We start from the raw sequence: 16,699 nt of genomic DNA on the forward strand, positions 1-16,699 counted from the left end.
TAAAAATTTTGCTCTCTGTGTCATAAGGATTGTCAAAACCAGAAACGGAAGCATTAGTTTATTAGTTTTAAGAATGGTGGAACCCAGGTAAAAGCATTAGGGCATAATTGGAACAAGTCTCCCCAATGATAGTGGCATATTACCCCCCCAGAGTACCCTTATGAAATGCATTCCGGTGGGTTATTTAAGGGACTGTTCTTGAGAAGTGCAAGGTTACATCTTCAAGATATCTCTGTAGCAGCTGTGGCAAAACACACGTGCACAGCTGTAGCAGGTTGTCAGCGGTTACACCCATACTTTCTAGAAGGGAATTAAGGCAAAACAGGGACACACAAAGTTTTTTGGAAGCTGGGATGAAACTTCTGAGTCTCCATTTGTGCTGCAGCTCATAAGCCTTGCAACAGCTGCTTCTGTCCACCTACGCCCTGGTGTGTCCAGGGTGACTGACTGAGGAGGCTTCAGTCAGTAATAGTCTTCATTAAAAAGAAGTCTTAGCAGCAGCAAACAAACCTTCTGTAACTTCATAATCAGAGATGACATGATGAGTAAAGTGAGGATACAGAAAAGAGCATTACAGAAATTTCATTCACTGCTAAATAGCAATTTCATGTAAACTGTGGATGCAGCTCAGTCCTGCCGCTACCCTCCTTCCATCTCTCTTCCAAGCAGAGGCATATCTGTAGGTGTGGGAAGGGTAACTGCGCTCTCTTTACTCCCCAAGGGTGCTTTCTGGGCATTGTAAAATGAGATACCAATTTTGCAGGGACCTAAGTAACGTGCGACAGGCCCTATGGAGCTTGGGACCCTGCTTTGGGAACCAATGTCTTGCATTTTAAATGTGAAATCAAGATAGCATCTGTTAGCATTTAGTCTGTATTTGGATGAACCTGGATTTTGGTATGGAAACCTAATTATTCTTAGATGACACTCCTCTTTCTCATATGAAATAAAAATCAGCATCAGCTGAATGGATCTATAACAAATTTTATTGATGTTTTGGGAGGTACAAGCATTGTCAGTGTTAATTTAAGTATTGTCACATGCTTTCCCAGGACAGGATTTCAGTATATTGGTGCGTTTTCATACCTTCTGCCTATATGGTAGGAGCACTTACTGCTGATCAGATGGCAGGTAGCCATGAGCCATCAAATGCCTCTCTCTGCATTTCTCCCAGAAGGATGGTCAGTTTTATTTCCCTACTTCCTAATGGAGGATTTCTTTGCCAGAATACTTCTGGAAGTATCTTGCCTGTATTTCTTCATTTCAATTTCAGCTCTTTTCCTTTGTCACATTGACCCCAATGCTGTTCTTTCTGGATTTTCTGCACGCTTTGTTTTTCCATGTTTCCGTTTTCAGTTTGTGATAGTTTTTTTGCACTGATGGACCATCTGCCCATAATTTGCATTTCTCTATTGTGAAAAGCCATTTTGTTACATTGAAGCTTTGAGTCAGGGATGAATTCCAGTTTAATCTGTTATTCTCAAAAATGACTTTTGGTCATCTAACTTTGATGCCTGAATGAGCAACCTGGGCTCCTGATAGAGCAAATAAACCTCTGTAGAGAAGTCCAGAGCATTGTGGTCTTCCTGATCATGGATCAGATTGTCCTGAGTTGATTAGGGGCAGGGGAAGGTATGTCCTCAGGCAGGACTTGCTTTGTCTTTTGCTTTTCATGGAAGGTGATGTTTCTGCTGTGCTGTTACAATTCTTCTGTCTCATATGTAATTATTCAAAGACTAGAATCTAGCCACTAGATCATGGTTTCTCTGTTTCTCAAGTCTACAGCTAGGTCAGTAGAAGGTAAGAGACTGATAAATCTGGGAGTGGCATGATGTATTGAGGATACCTGTGATTACCCATCCAGTACTACCGAAAATCTTGCAGAGAACTTTTTTTTTGTCAACATAGTCTCCATAAAAGAGTCCTGGAAAGGTTGTGTCAAGGCTGAAGTGCTGATAGCATAGCAGAGCTTTCAAGCTTCATCATCAGATCCCAGGGCAAAGGCACAGGTTACACAGGGATGACTCTAGCCTTCCACCCTTCTTAAGATTGTAAGTGATGTTGAGGCTGCTTTAGCTGGGGCTGCAGCACCAGCCTCTCTTTGCCAAAATCTCTTAACGATACAGAAGGATCCTTAAGAGGGAATCTCACAAGCTGTTGTGCAAAGCCCCTTTCCTCAGCCTTTAAGAAAGGAGAGGATCTGGTCCAGGCTGAGGAAATGGAGACAGAGAACACTGCGTCTTTAAAAAGAACCAAAACTCAAACAAACCCCAAAACCAAAGGACCCTTCTGTTTTCTCAGTTGCTGAACTCACCAATCTGACAAGTGGGCTAATGCCCACCTTGCATCATTGCTCTAGACAATAGTGATCTCAGGGTGTAGCATATGGTTTAGCTATTGATTTGGCTTCCATTTAATGGAGATCTTCAAAACAAGATTGTTCCATGCTGTGCAGTCCACATTTATACAGCCACTCAGCAAATATTTTGCCTTTTCCTTACCTGCTAATGACAGCTGCTTCGAATATAGTTGTCAGGAGGCTGTTACCACCTGAACCTTTTTGTTCTTTGTTTTCTGACTGTTGGCCCTATCATGTGGGGTCAGTTCCTAGATTTTGCCAGGCTGTGTGGGGCTGATGTAGAAATTTTCATTTCACGTTCATGACAAAGGCAATCCGTCCACTGTTGCCCTCCATGAAGTGTCACTGGTTTATTTACAAGATTGGCTTATAAAAATACACATACAGAGTGAGTGAAAACTTGTTTCCTTACAAGTGATCTTAACACAGAGCTTTCCGGACTTGAAAGGCCAGGCAAGTAAGCATTATGCTATGATTTAGGTTTCTGCAGTAGGAAGTTTTTTAAAACGGCACATGTAGATCTTCTTTCTTAAATGGCTGTGTTGACCTTTAATATAGTGGTAGCCAAAATTTTGGGGAGAGGGGGTTGGTTGTTTGGGTTTTTTAGTTGTTCCTGCCTGTAGATTGAGAGTTGCTTCCTTTTGCTGTTGAAGGCTGAGGTTGGAAAGGAAGACTTACTGCAATCTATTTCAAGAATAGTCTGAGGAGGAGGAAATTCCCTTCTTGTTGCGAATAGTCGGTGCAGAACGCTCTGCTGGAGGAGAATAGTTCAGTAAGTTAAAAAAAAAATTATATGAAATTTTTATTTCATGCATATTGTTACTATCTAGAAATTTCATTATCTGTATTGGAAACATAGTATGTTTTATTCTCTTTGTTAAGGGATGGGGAGCTGTGGGTGTTGTGTGTAGCTTTGAACTCGGTAAATGTGGTGACATAGCAAGGGTGAAATGTTCGGTTAGAAAAGAAAACAGTAGCAGATCAGCTACTGCTTGTAAGCCTAAACTGATGAGGTACCTCTGAGAGACATTAGCAGTGCATTTTATTATCCAGGAGCTTGGATTAAGAGAGAGAGGTAATTTTGCCCATCCATGCATCTGTAACTTTTTTATCTTTTCACGTTTCAGGTTGCTTTAGGGTACTTTCACCAACAATTTAGAATCAAGAGCCTTGTTTAAATATCAATAGCATGGTAATCCAAACCTCCCTCAAGGCACAGCTAGGTATCCTGGGTGAGGGTATTAGAGAGAGTGTTTGTCTAGATGCATTTCTGTTTCACTTTAATCGAAAGTAGAGAGGTGTTCAAGGAATGCCTGATTCTGTGCTTCATCCAAAGTGTGCGCCGTCGTGCTGAAAGCAGCCGGCACCGCAGGCTGTGGGCTGCGGACCTGGGTACGGAGCCGAGGTGCAAGCCCTGGTGCGCTTCCGTGACACGGTGGAGGCGCTGCTGTTGCAGCGGGGTGTGTGGGGGGGTGTGCGCTGAAGTAGAGTGGGACCTCAGAAGTCCCCTTGCCCCCTGCTCACCCCCCCGGGGCTGGCTCAGGGAGGAGGCAGCTTGGGAGAAGTGAGGCAAAGCCCAGGATCTTAGCCAGGTCTGGCACGGTCCGTACCTCCCTGCCTGCGCCTCGGCTGTTAGTAAGAAACTCGTCTTCATCGCACTGGCTGGGAATCCACTGCTGCTTATGGGCCCCTTGTAGGAGCTGTTACACAAATGCCGAAGAGGTTCTGCACCCCAAAAGTCTTAAACTGTTGAAAACTCACGTTTGTTCTCCTTTTGCCAGCCCTAGGAACTGAAGTTTGGTAAACAAATGACTGACTTAAACTTCAGTGCAGCAGAACTCAAAAGAAAATAATCAACAAAATAAATTTTTAAAAAGCCGGAGATGGAAGAAACATCTTCCACCAGGTAATGTATCAAAGTAATCTCTGCAACTCCTTTCAAGCCAAAAATATTGCTGCACATGTGAAGTCAGTTTGTTTGTGAAGCTGCTTGTATACCCCAGCGTGCCAGCCTCACACACTGTCCCTGTCACATACATACTAGCCTTTGAGAAGAGACATATATATTCCAGCACTGAGTGTCTCATCCCATCCCATGTTCTGCTTTGGAACTTGACCAGGTCAGACTTGTTTTCACTTTTATCTTCCACAGACAGTATCACCTGCTTTGGATTTCTTAAAGTTCTCTGTTAAATGTGCATGCATGAATGTGAAACTACTAATGTCCATTTCATTCATGCATCTGTTTAAGAAGATTATTACTACTTTTAAGTGAAAATTAAATATTTAACTGGGAGAGGATTTCTGCAATCCATTTAAAAGAATCAATTATTATGTTACAAGTAGAAGCCTGAAACCCATACCAGAACTCAGTGGACCATTTTACCACAGGTTGTACAGGAAATTCTTGTACCTCTTGGTAACAGTTTATAATGTAACTGATGATGAGCAACATAGAGAGGGAGAGACTTGCTGTGAAACATACAGGTGTATCTTTATGTGTTTGTACATACAGGTGTATGTATGGGATAGTTCTATAGTTTAATTGTGAATAATTTGAGAATGTCAGATTGTCTTCCAGCCTATCTATACAAATTTATAAAATTGTTGAAAAGTGTCAAATAACTAAAGGTTGCACCATTTTCCTTACTTCACTTTCTTTTTCTGTAGCTTTAGGCTTTTGTATTTCTTGCAAGTGAAAGCTCAGATCTCAACTTTTAAACTATATCTTAGACAAATTTCAGGAATTCACGTGCCTTAATTTTTATCCTGCTGTTGGAAAACCTGAAAGAAAATTGGTAATTCATCTGTAAAACATGTTGGGTGTTTTTAGTGTATTTCAGGTATTCAGAAATTGTATAGTTAACTCTTCCTTTAAATAGAACTGCATCCATTGTCATTTCAAGTGCTGAGAAGTGGCATTGTAAGGTAATTCTTTTTGTACTTGTAAACAAGCTTCCATATGACAGTACTTCGAAAATGTTTTTAAATTATTCTACATCTGTGTCTGATGTTAAAAGCATTAAAAATCAGCCCAAAAACAAGTCCTCCTAACAGCCTCAAAATGCCGAATATGTATACACTGTAGATATTCAAAACTGCCTATCTTTAATTTAAATAGCAAACATAAAACATAAATGCCCCCCTAAGCTTTCCCCACAAGCTTTACTGCTTTATAGACTTCTCTGCCAAACTTCTTTGGTCTTGTTTACAGTTTTCATGCCTGGGCAGAGGCAGTTGTTCCCTTCCACACTCTGAGCAGAGCTATTTGGATGTCACCTTTTCTGCAGGGTCACACACCCATGATGCTTGCTGCAACGCCCAGAGCACCCAGTGCCACACACCTTTGCACCTTCTTTAGTTGACCCTTGCCACCCTGCACCAGGGCTGGCACAGACAGAACTGTGGAGGTACCGTGGCACTGCAGAAAGAACCACAGCGGCCAGAACAGACCTGTCTGTGGTGCAAAACCATGGGGTTTAATTTAGTGTTGGGGAAGCAGCCAGATGGGGATGATGGTTGCAGTGATCTGTAAACAGGGTCTGCAAAACACCTCTGGAGAGCAGGCTGGCCACATGGCTATGTGGTGGTGAGGTAGCAGAAATCATGACCTGGTACCCGGATTGAGTGGTTGAGGGTTTGTGCAAGGTATGTGATAGTGTGAAGGGGCTTGCACTGAATTTGTATAAGGGTGGTAGAAGCTGTTAGGGCTCAGCAGCTGAGTATTGGTAAATTAAACCAGTGGCAGGCTGAGAGAGACGAGGTCAGCAAAGCCAATACTGTTTTAAAACTTAAGTCAGTGCATAGGGTTCACTAAAAAAGAAACCTTCGTTACATTTTCATTTTTTACCTAATTTGTGTTCAGAAATATAACATTGTAAATGAAGTATGGTGTCTTTTTAGGAGGCAGTAAGGCCTCGTGTATAAAAGAGAAGTTAAAACACATTAGTAAGGTTACGTATATGTGGGAATCGCCTTGTGCAGGTATTACCAAGCTACATTAAATTTTACCTTGACAATTTAGTTTTGGCCAAAAAAACATAATGTATTGGGATTTCAGGGGGTTTAAGTCAAAGTCAACAGAATTTTTAGGTTGTACTTTTGCAGCAAATTGTGATTATTTTTTTTTTTACAGACTCATGAGGTTCAGCATGGTGAGAGGAAATTAATACATCACTGGAAACTGTGTGAAAATAAGGTTTACTTATTGTTTGGATTTAAATTTATTTCTGTGCTTATTGATTAATTTAAAGTGTAGGAATAAAAATTACTAGGTTATATTACAGTGGCTAAATCTTGACAATAGTTCTGTAGGAAACAGACCATGTAAATGCAAAATCAGAAGAGTGTGTTTTCCTAAAGTGGTACCATATGTTAGTTGATTAACAAGTTGTAGGACTATTAGAAGATCTTGGCTGCTGGTAAGAAGGAGCATCTGTTTTCCAAGTCTTTTATCCAATATGTGTGAAGACTGCCAAGTCAAGTTTAAGGTTCCTTTTTCTTCTTTTTTTCTTCTTCTTCTTTTTTTTTTTTTTTTTTTTTTTTTTGGGTGGGGGGTATATCAGCTTTAAATTCCTTGGTATTTTTCTTTCCATAAGCATCACTAATGCATTCTTTGGGTTTAAATCTAACCCCATCCCTGTGAAGAAAATGCAGTAATGTTAAGAAGTAATGCAGAATGTCCCATGTGCAGGCATTTTATATGAGCAGTTCAAAATTCTTCCAGCATCACAGCTTGTATTTGGTGTAAGGCTTTATGTTTTGGTTTTATCTTCAACCAGACACCAATCCCAGTAACTAAAGGGCAATTATGAACACTGAGTTTTCCTTCAAAACTTAGCAGTTCACATTGATGTCATTGCAGTGAGTGTGCAAAGTGCCAAGTGTGTATGCCTATATAAATCATCAGTGTAACTATGAAAACAAGTGTCATGAGTTTTTACAGAGTAAAATGTACCATCTTCCATTTAAGAACTATTTTGAGATCTTAAGTAGAGTTTAAGTGGTTAATCAGTCTTATTATACTGGCTTGCAGCTGATTTTCTTGTGGTCTAGCCAGTTTTGGGGCTGTGGTGAGAGCCAACAGTCTGAGGCTTCACCCTGAAGACAAATAAAGTCTTAGGGAAAGACTGGAGATTTTAAGTTGTTTCATGCCTGCCTTATAGAGAACTTCTGCTCTTCTGTGTTCAAGATCACAATCTGAGGTTTCCCAAACAGCATCTAAGAATAACTTTACCTTTTCTTATCCAGGCCTGAAAAAGTTACTGGACTTTTCTCTAAGATGGGGATCTTACTTTAGCAATCTGCTTTGACATGACTTCAGGCTCAGGTTTGTGCACAGCACTTTGCTCAGTTACCTGGGAGGAAAAGGTTGCCCACTGCCCACCAATACCAGTCACAGGGAGTGCATAGGATGTGCTTCGGCATGTTCCTCTTCTGTGTTGTTGAGAATGAAAGGCAAATTAAAATTTTAAAAAGAGCCTTTTTTTTAAAAAAAAAAAAAAAAAGTGGTTTGCATGTTGCTAATTTCTAATATCTCTATTGGCAAAGTCCAATTTCTCTGTTCATCTATTTCCCCATACTTTCATTACAAGGCTGTAATTCGAAGCTGTGAATAACATTTTGAAACAATGGGTGGAGATCAACCTATTTTCTCAGTGCTTTGGGACTTTCCGTGGTAGGAAGCTGTTTGTTTAGTTCTGCAAAAATTGCATGTATTTCATTGGCAGGACATTGAGCATAGCCCTCTGATGACCACGAAGTGAAAAGCCAGGACAAGCCTTAAAGTGAAGTAGCAAGACAGGAAGCAATTTCCTCTCCTTCTGCTGGGCTGTGTGCTTTAAGGGACAGCAGCTTCAATGTCTGCAGGAGTTGGATGCTCACTTTCCCTGTAGGTAATCTCGCTGACGCTGGAGAGCCTTCAGCTGTTGTAAACCCCCAGCCCAGCTCTCTGCCTCTTATCAGTCCAACTATGCACTCTGTCCAGCTACCAACAGCTTGAAATCTCAACCTTTTAACTATGCCTTCATCTCTACGTTCTGCCATAGCTTTTCTTCATGTGTTTTCCAGCGGGGCCTATATGGGGCAAAGTAAGGTATGTTGTCAGCAATATGTGTTGAATATGATGAGCCAAGAGATGAGAGAACATACAGCTAAGCAGGCAGTCACAGTGTGCACGTGTGTTTGCGTGAGAGGAAGAAGTGTTACCTTCTGTGCATGGTGCCATATGCTACGCAGACCTGAGGTCCCAGTGCTGCTCAGTAGAGCCTGGTGTGGATGCCGCGATGTGTCTACATGGATGGAGGTCAAAGTGTAGAAGGAAGTGCTGTCTGCAACTCTTCTGGCACAGCCACAGCAACCACTCATGAAGTGTTATGGACAGAAGTTTTAAGAGCAGGCTTCATGCTTCGGTTTTCAAAGCTTGGCCAGGAGTCATGCAACATCTCCATCTGGTAAGGGATTGCAAACAGAAAAGTAGTGCAAGGGAAAGACAGACAGACCTCAGCCTTGTAAAACAGCATTTTATGGTGGTGAGAGTCTCCTTAGAATATTCTCTGGATTGGATTGTTTTGTTTCAAGGAGGTGTTTAAGAAACTGATTGTCTAGACTGCTGGCAGCAAAACAGTATGACAAAAAGTGTTGGGAAAAAATAGAAATAGGAAAGGGAGCCTAAAGTTTAGGATTAAATATGTGCTTGGCTTTTGAGGAAAACAGTCTACGTTGGAATCACTTGCTGTCTAAAATATCATGGAAATGTTAAAAAGAGTATTAAAAGATATTTCCATGTATAGACAGTACATGTTTTTCCAAATAAAAAATTAATTTTATTTTATTCTTAGAACTATTTAAGGAAGTGTGATAGCATCCAAAAAGCCATATGGGCAGATGTTTCCAGGAGACCACCACTACCGCCTATGGAGAGCTGCCCACTGAGCAATCAGTGCGCTCTTCTGCCTGTGTGTGTCACCTCCTCGAACATTGGCCCTGTATGTGCTGGGCATTTAATGTGTATGCTGCTTTACAGACATGGAGACATGTCTCAGGAGACTAATTCACCCCACCTTAAAATAGGTGTCTAGAATGAGTGGGATGAGTAACCTTCAACAGGTTCCTGTTCCACGCCAGCGGTGAATTGCTTACCCTAGCTGCTTGTATTTTTGATGACTGAAACTAGGTGAGGTGCAGCAGGTTGGCTGCCCTTCAGAAGAAGGAAGCTCTGGGATTCTTTGGTGGTATCTAAGGAGAAGTTACATCAGCTAGAAAATAGCACTCTTGTTTTCTCATATTTGCAGTGTCAATATTGCAGATGGGTGTAAAACAACTCTAGAACAACCAGTGCTTCTGCCAGCCTGCAGCCACCTTTGCAGGTCTGCAGGGGCCCTGGTCTCCAACAGAGGACACATCTGGCTGCTCTGTCCAAACAGCAGTATGCAGTAAGTTTGCTTATGCAAGGTGTTGTGAACTGTGTGCTCCACACCCATGAAGCTTTTGTGTCTTTTCTTAACCACTTAAGATTTTCTGGGTCAAAGAGTTACTGAGCTACATCACTGTATATCATGTCATCTGTGCATCACTTTGAAAAACTGTATTTAATCATGCAAATAAAATGTTTACAAAGAGTATTCCCCAACATTCCCCAGCAGCTCCCTGTTACTGCAGTAGCTCCCAGTGCATGACACTCCTTACTAGTCTAATATGTTTCTGCAGTTAACACAGAAGTACATAATCTCAGGTATGAAACTGCCATTGCTTTCCTGCAAGTTTGATAATTCAGTAAGAACTGCTTTCTAAAGTACTTGAAAATCTAATGAGATTCTGGATAGGCCTCTTTCAAGTCAGCCAGTCATAACATTCCTTGAGAAATTGCTAGTAAAAAGTTTTTTACTGTGCATAGCTGCTTAATAAAAGGTGTATTATTCTTTGCCCTTGAAAAATCTCCTAACAAAAAAAAAAAAAAAAAAGAAACAGTAAAAGCAAATTTCCAAAGAACTACGGGGACAAAACATCAAATGCCTTCCTGGAGAGGTTGTGTGTGCTACTGTAGACAGATATTCAGATTTAATGCTTCTAAATGAGCAGATTGCCAATGATCCTACTGCTACCAGATCCCAGCACTATGCTGTGGAATACTGTGCACTGATCTGCACAGCCTTGCCTGCCCTTACCCTGGGTCCCACATCCCAGAAAGATGGGGAAGGTTGAGGGAGGCTTGGTGCCACCCTGTACTTCAGCCGGAGTCATGCTGTCCTCCAGAGTGGCTGCTCGGTAGTGTGGAGTTAATGAGGGAGAAAAGATGATCTCAGCCCCCTTAAGCTGTATAGATCCCTTGTTCAAAAGGTTTAATAATGTTCTGACACTTGGTGGTAGCCAGAGCTTCGGATGCTGATGCCATGTAAGATTTACCCTGCATTGTCCACCACCTCTGTGGAATAGCTGAAGCACTGCAAATTCATTCTCTAGCTTCCACTACACTAACTTTCCTGTGTAGACAAATGTTTAAGGCCATTTTTAGAACAGATGAGATGATACGACTTAACATATTGTATGCCATTCATTCTCTCCCGTATCCTCGTGCCAGGAGGAGATTTTTGTACGATTCTCACTACACAGCAGAGTATTTTGATTAGGTCTGGGGTTGTTATTTTTCTGTTGTAATGTAAGTGCTTCTATTTCTTTTTGTTTAGCACATATGACAAAATGTTACTGTCAGCATTAGGGCTTCTTGTACCTTGTCAAGTGTCAGAGTAGTTGTAGCAGGTCAGACCAGACATCCAGCCCGACAACCTGTCTCAAATGGTGATGGTTACCTAGGGAAGGGTACAGGATCAAGGAAGGTATGTAGTGAATAATTCTGGAATATCCTCCGAGCTCCCAGCAGTATTTGATTAAGAGATTACTTAAAGGAAACAGAGGATTATGTCCTTTTTTTAACAGTGCTCAATGGAATTTTTTTTCCATTAACTTGACGGGTTTTATTTTTTTTTAAATCTTGTATACTCAGCAACTGCAGTGTCCTACAGCAAGAAGTTCCCCAGCTTATCAGCACTTCTACAGTGCTCTGTGAAATTAATATTCAGATCTATGTATTTCTGAATCATTAACCTACTTGTTTCGTTTGATGACCCTACAGTCTGTATTGAGAGAGACAATGAACAGTCTTTCCCGATTCAGCTTCTTTCTGTCACTCATGTTTATAGGCGTCAAACAGACATTTGGGTCATCTGTTTTGAGAATGGAGAGTCCTACATAGTTTAGTTGTTCCTTATACAGAAACTGTTCCATAACTTTGATCATCTATGCCACCTTTTTCTTAACGTTTCTATTTCTGCTCTATCTTTTTTGACCTGGAGTTAATTAAAACTGCATGCAATACTAAAAATGTGGGTAGGCTGTGGATTTGTACAGTAGCATAATGATATTGTCTGTTCTTGTTCACTATTCTTTTCCTAGCATTTTCTAATATCTATTTGGTCTTTTAATCACTAGTCCGCACTGAGGTGAAATTTTCATAAAACACTTATAACCTCAAACTCTCCTTTTGAGTGATAATAGTCTGTTGAAAGTCAATGTGTATCACTTTACATTTATCTACATGGGATTTCATCTGTCACTTTACTGCCTAGTCAGTGAATCTTGTGAAGTCTCTTCTTCGTAATCAGCCCTTGTCTTCACTGAATATTGTAATGTTCTCAGCAAGCTCTGCCACCTCACTTACGCCCTCTTTTTCAGCTCACTAAGGTTGAGAGGGGCCTGGACCAATGCATTCTCTGTGATGCAACTGGTAATCTCCATCCCCTAGGAAATCTGGCTTTTGTTCCAACGGGGTCTTTCCTGTCATTATTCAGTTTTTTATTGAGTGGAGGATCTCCCTTCTTTGTTTCTTTACCAAGGGATATTGCTGCATCCCCTGTGGAAATCTAAGGGAACCGTGTCTGCTGGCTGTCACATGTCTGTTCTCTCACTGGGTTGGGAAATAAAAATGCAGTTCTTGCTTCTGCTTTCTTTGACCCATATGATCTTGTGTTTCAGGTTCTCTCTGCAACATTAAATTATTAATTTCACAGGACCACATGTGGGTTTTGCTCCTTGCCTAACATGCGGTCCACATGGAACGTGTCATGAGTCCTACTGGGGAGTGGCATACACTACTTTCTGAAGTCAGGGGGAAGTGTTTATGGGTCTTAATTTAGCTCCATCAGCAAAAGAAAATTACAAGCAATAGTGCCTCTGTGGCTGAATTTGTGGTTTATTGAAAACTGTGGCAGAGCCCACAAGATGAGGAGAGAAAACAATGTCTGATTTTAAATTTCAGCTGTTGGCTGCAGCTGCAGTTTTCAGAAAGCTTTTCAGCCTGATTCTTGCCCCATTTTCTTCTACCTTCCTTTTGCTGTAAAAGGAAGCTGAATTGCAACACTGAAGACTCCATGACTTAGTTTTTTTAGTACAAACAACTTAGACTTTAAATGGCATGGCTTTGAGCATAGGCTTTATCAGATGTACGTTATTTAAGAAGGGGCTGAAGATACAAAAAAGTTTAATTCTTTTTTTAAAAGTCTGAATGTATAGCAACGTATTAGATGTTTTTAAAAAAGTAGACTGTGAATGATTTAAGCTGTCTGCAAGGGCCTGAGTTTTTGTGTTTATTTTTATTGAGATGTCACTCCTTCGACAAACTAACAGCCTCAGAATTCACAGTTACCTATCATGTATTGAATAAAGCTGCTATATTCTTAAAACCTGTGACAACTTCTGCAAGATTAAGGGGAATTAGTTTTCAATCAAATAAAGAATCCCTGTGTCAGGGCAGTCCCATGCTGATGAAGACAGCTGAGGAACTGAAAACATGCTACCTTTCAGCAGCTGAGGCCTTATTCATGTCTTGGAAACACTCCTGAGATTTGCATGGAGCTATGAAGAAGAGGTATTTAGTGATGATTTCAAAAGTACTACCACAGTCTTAATGTCCGTGACTAAAATAAAGTACAGTGTAAGACAGTGTTGAAAAAGGACTTCATGCTGCCCAGGAGGCCTGGTGTGGCCTTGTCCTTGAGAGGAATATTTCTCAGATTCTTAACTCAGAAGACCACCCGGTCTTTTCCTTGCAGGGTGGAGAAAGCAAACAAATTACCTTCTGTGATGGTGGGGAAAAGAAAGTGATTGATTATTACTGCCTGTAGCATTTTAGCCCCTAACTGTGGAATTCAGACTGTATTTTCTGGCTGCATTTAGGCACTTCTTTAGGAAACTATTCAGATTTGGTTTAGGTGTTCCAAGTGATGTCAGACTTGTAAAGCACTCTGTCCTAATTTCCATTCTGCAGACCATCTTCTGCACTTAGGTTTACTCCCATAGTCCTGGGTAGAGAATAGCTCTGGATAGAGCTGCTCTACCAGGATCCAGCTATTCTTGATTTGAGCTCTTAGGGCAAGACTCCTTGCAAAAAAGCAGACTAAAAGCACTGAATGAATACTGCTCATGGGTTGTAAACTCATCCTTTGCTTACCCAGTGCCCTCATCCATGGGCATTCCTGTGTTACTCTGTGCTGTGAGAGAGGATTTATAGGAGCTTATAAAACTTAAAATGGAGGCATGTAAGTAAGATTGTTATCTTGTTTCAAAGAGGTTTTGATACTTCTTTCCTTCCAGCACTTTGCCCAGAATTTCTTCCAACTGGTAAAAGGATTTAGATATCATTCCAGCTGAAGTCTTGAAGTACTATCTTTTAATGGCAGATGTAGAGCAAAAAGGCAAAAGAGGGGAAAAAAGTGGGAATTTATCACTGGACCTTGTTATGTTTTATGTTAATTATGAATGATTAAGGCAATAGTATGAAAATCATAAATAAAATTTAATAAATCACAGAATTACACTTCCAGGTGAGTCTTGGAAATCAGAGTATTGGAGTATATGCGTATGCAGTAAAAGCTATGTTACCAGTTAGTATTTAATAACCTTTTCCTTTGGAGTAAAGAAAACCTGTCATTGTCACTACCTTTACTGCCTGTTCCCTATCCTCAGCTATGCTGCGTGTAAAGGCATATGCTATATTATGTGACATACACAGATATCTCAGTGCAGACTTGCAGTTTGTGAAGGGAGGTAACAAATACAGTGTCATTTTGTGTTGTCAGTGGAGAGCTCACCTGTGAGTCATCACGTTCTTTGAAAAGTTTTTGTAGGAAATACAAAACATTTGGAATGAAATTGTCTTGGGTTATGTATTTATTCATAAGAGAGACAGAGGCATTGCCTCTGAATAAGCTTAAACATCGTATGACACCTTTCTGTGCTGACGTTGCTGCTTCTTGCGTTCACCCCAGGCAATTCTGTGTCCTTCTTGGAGCCTGATGAGATGGATCATTGTTACTTCTTCTCCCTTTTTATCTTCTGCAAAAGTGTTGCACAGAAGGAGAAGACCTCCCCTTGTAGGAGAAATCGGGTATGACACCAGAGTCATGTCACTGTGGCTCGCGTGGTGCTTGGACGTTCTGCCCTTGCCAAACCCAAAGCATGCTCTCCCTTTTTGGGAAGAGGTGGCTGTGGCCACGGGCTCCCTGTCCCAGCTGGGAAGTGCACCAGCCTGACACCCCTTTCCCTGGGAGCTCTGTGCTGTTGTGCAGCATCCAGCCACACCAGTGTTTTCAGAGGTAAGCTTAGGTCATGTACTCCTTTATTACTGTTAGTATATTAAGTTCAGAAGAATGGGCTCTGATAATCCTGCTAGCTGTACTGCAAGGAGAAGATGGGAATACTAGAAAGAAAGTGAAGAGAGGCAAAGACTTGTTTTCCAAGGTGAAAACCTGACACTGAGGTATAATGGAAGTCTTCAGGAGCTCAGCTGAGGCAAGTGATTGAGGAGGAGGCTTTGAGATGGCTTTCTCACCAAGCACAGGCCCTACGGCACTGGTGGGTCTGGCAGACAAAGGGGGAGAGTAAGTCCGATCGCTGGAAACTGAAGTTAAGTCAGCTTTATCCTAAGGAAACAGGAGGCAATTCCTTAGCACTGAGGGTGGTTAAACATCAGTCAATTAACTATAACATAGTCTGTGAAATGAGAGTGGGGATATTTGCAAAAGCCATGTTAGCCCAGGTGCAGCGAAAAAGCCTGTATTTACGGGGGTGGTTGTTGCAGGGTGGATGGTTCTGGCAGTCCTGATGTGGTTTGCCTGATCCATCAGCTCCATTGCCCACCTTTGTGGGTCTGTGTGCTGAAATGCTCTTAAATAACACACTTGTTGCACTGGCAGCTCGGTATTAAAGACAGTGATTATAATCAACTGTCAAGCTTCAGCTTTTCAGCTGGTAATGTGCAGTGCTCAGGAGGGTTTGCCTCCATGCACATTGGACTAGGTATGTTTTGAGGTGTTTTTCTTTTTCCCATCACTCTTTTTTCATGCCTAAGAGACTGACTGCGCTGGAGAGAGTGACTGGATGTGTGCACCACAGCTCTGAAGTTAGGATAGTTTTGGGGTTTTTTTAAGGTGGATGTCTGATCTGGGAAATTAAAGGCAGAGGAAGGAGCTTTTCTTGGGGTTAAGTCAGCTGGGAGCTTGATGTCCTTCACTTTTTTGTGCTGATCATCAGGGTAGATCTCATCACATGTGTGGTGGGGTTTGAAACAAATGCTAGTGCAGATGCAGCATTGTTCTCCTGAGATCAGTAATGTCTTCTTCACCTCATTTAAGTGTTTGGCCTTTGTGTGAGGACCCCATATCAAATTTAATGACTTGTGATAGATGGGAAGTCAGACAAGATAATCAAATGGTCCCTGTCCCTAAAGCTATGAAATCCTAAATACTGAAGAGTGAATTAATAAGTGTGCATCCCAGCAGAACAGATTGGGCAGGCCTGAGAAAGAACAGGAGCACCGCTGCTGTCAGCTCTGATTGCTTTCTTACTAATCAACTGTCTTAATGATAGCATCAGCATGGTTTGGGAAGGTCAGAGAGGCACTTTTTAAGGAAGGGGCTGTACATACACTGTTGGAGAGGTCATTGATATGTTTACAGGTTGGAAGTCCTACACGAGCCCTCTGCTTTGACATCTGCCTTCAGGAGCTGGTGCTCTACAAGGAGTAGAAACAAAAGGTTCACAAACCACAACCTGTGTCCATCCATACTGGGTTAGAAATCAGATCCACATGGAAACAAAGCTGTAAGAATTTACTCTAGTTGTCTTTACGTCTTTTCAGACATTCAGATTGCTGTTTGCTGTGTATAGTATTACCTTTGTGGCAAGAGACAGGGAGAAACTAGTAAGAACAATTAAAAATGCCCAGCCCAATAAGTCACAGTGGTGCTGATCTCTCCTGTGATTTTAGTCTGAGTCTTAGAAAAAAAT

The 16,699-nt window shown here is 41.4% G+C and overlaps 1 protein-coding gene across 5 annotated transcripts in view; it reads left to right on the forward strand.

Moving 5' to 3' along the window:
- The window catches only part of KIAA1217 (KIAA1217 ortholog), a 365,870-nt gene that overhangs the window by 160,779 nt on the left and 188,392 nt on the right, over positions 1 to 16,699 (forward strand). Inside the window, exons 1-3 of one of the 5 annotated variants that reach the window (XM_056335865.1) lie at positions 3,015 to 3,131; positions 4,141 to 4,265; positions 8,089 to 8,249. The exons of 3 other annotated variants lie outside the window; for them this stretch is intronic. The gene's annotated coding sequence lies outside the window, so the exon portion shown is untranslated. Of the gene's footprint in view, positions 1 to 3,014; positions 3,132 to 4,140; positions 4,266 to 8,088; positions 8,250 to 16,699 lie in introns of those variants that run through there. One more of the 5 variants, XM_056335867.1, reaches the window with a different exon arrangement.

The sequence above is a fragment of the Falco biarmicus genome, chromosome 4 (genome assembly GCF_023638135.1).
Source record: "Falco biarmicus isolate bFalBia1 chromosome 4, bFalBia1.pri, whole genome shotgun sequence".
Classification (NCBI taxonomy): Eukaryota; Metazoa; Chordata; class Aves; order Falconiformes; family Falconidae; genus Falco; species Falco biarmicus.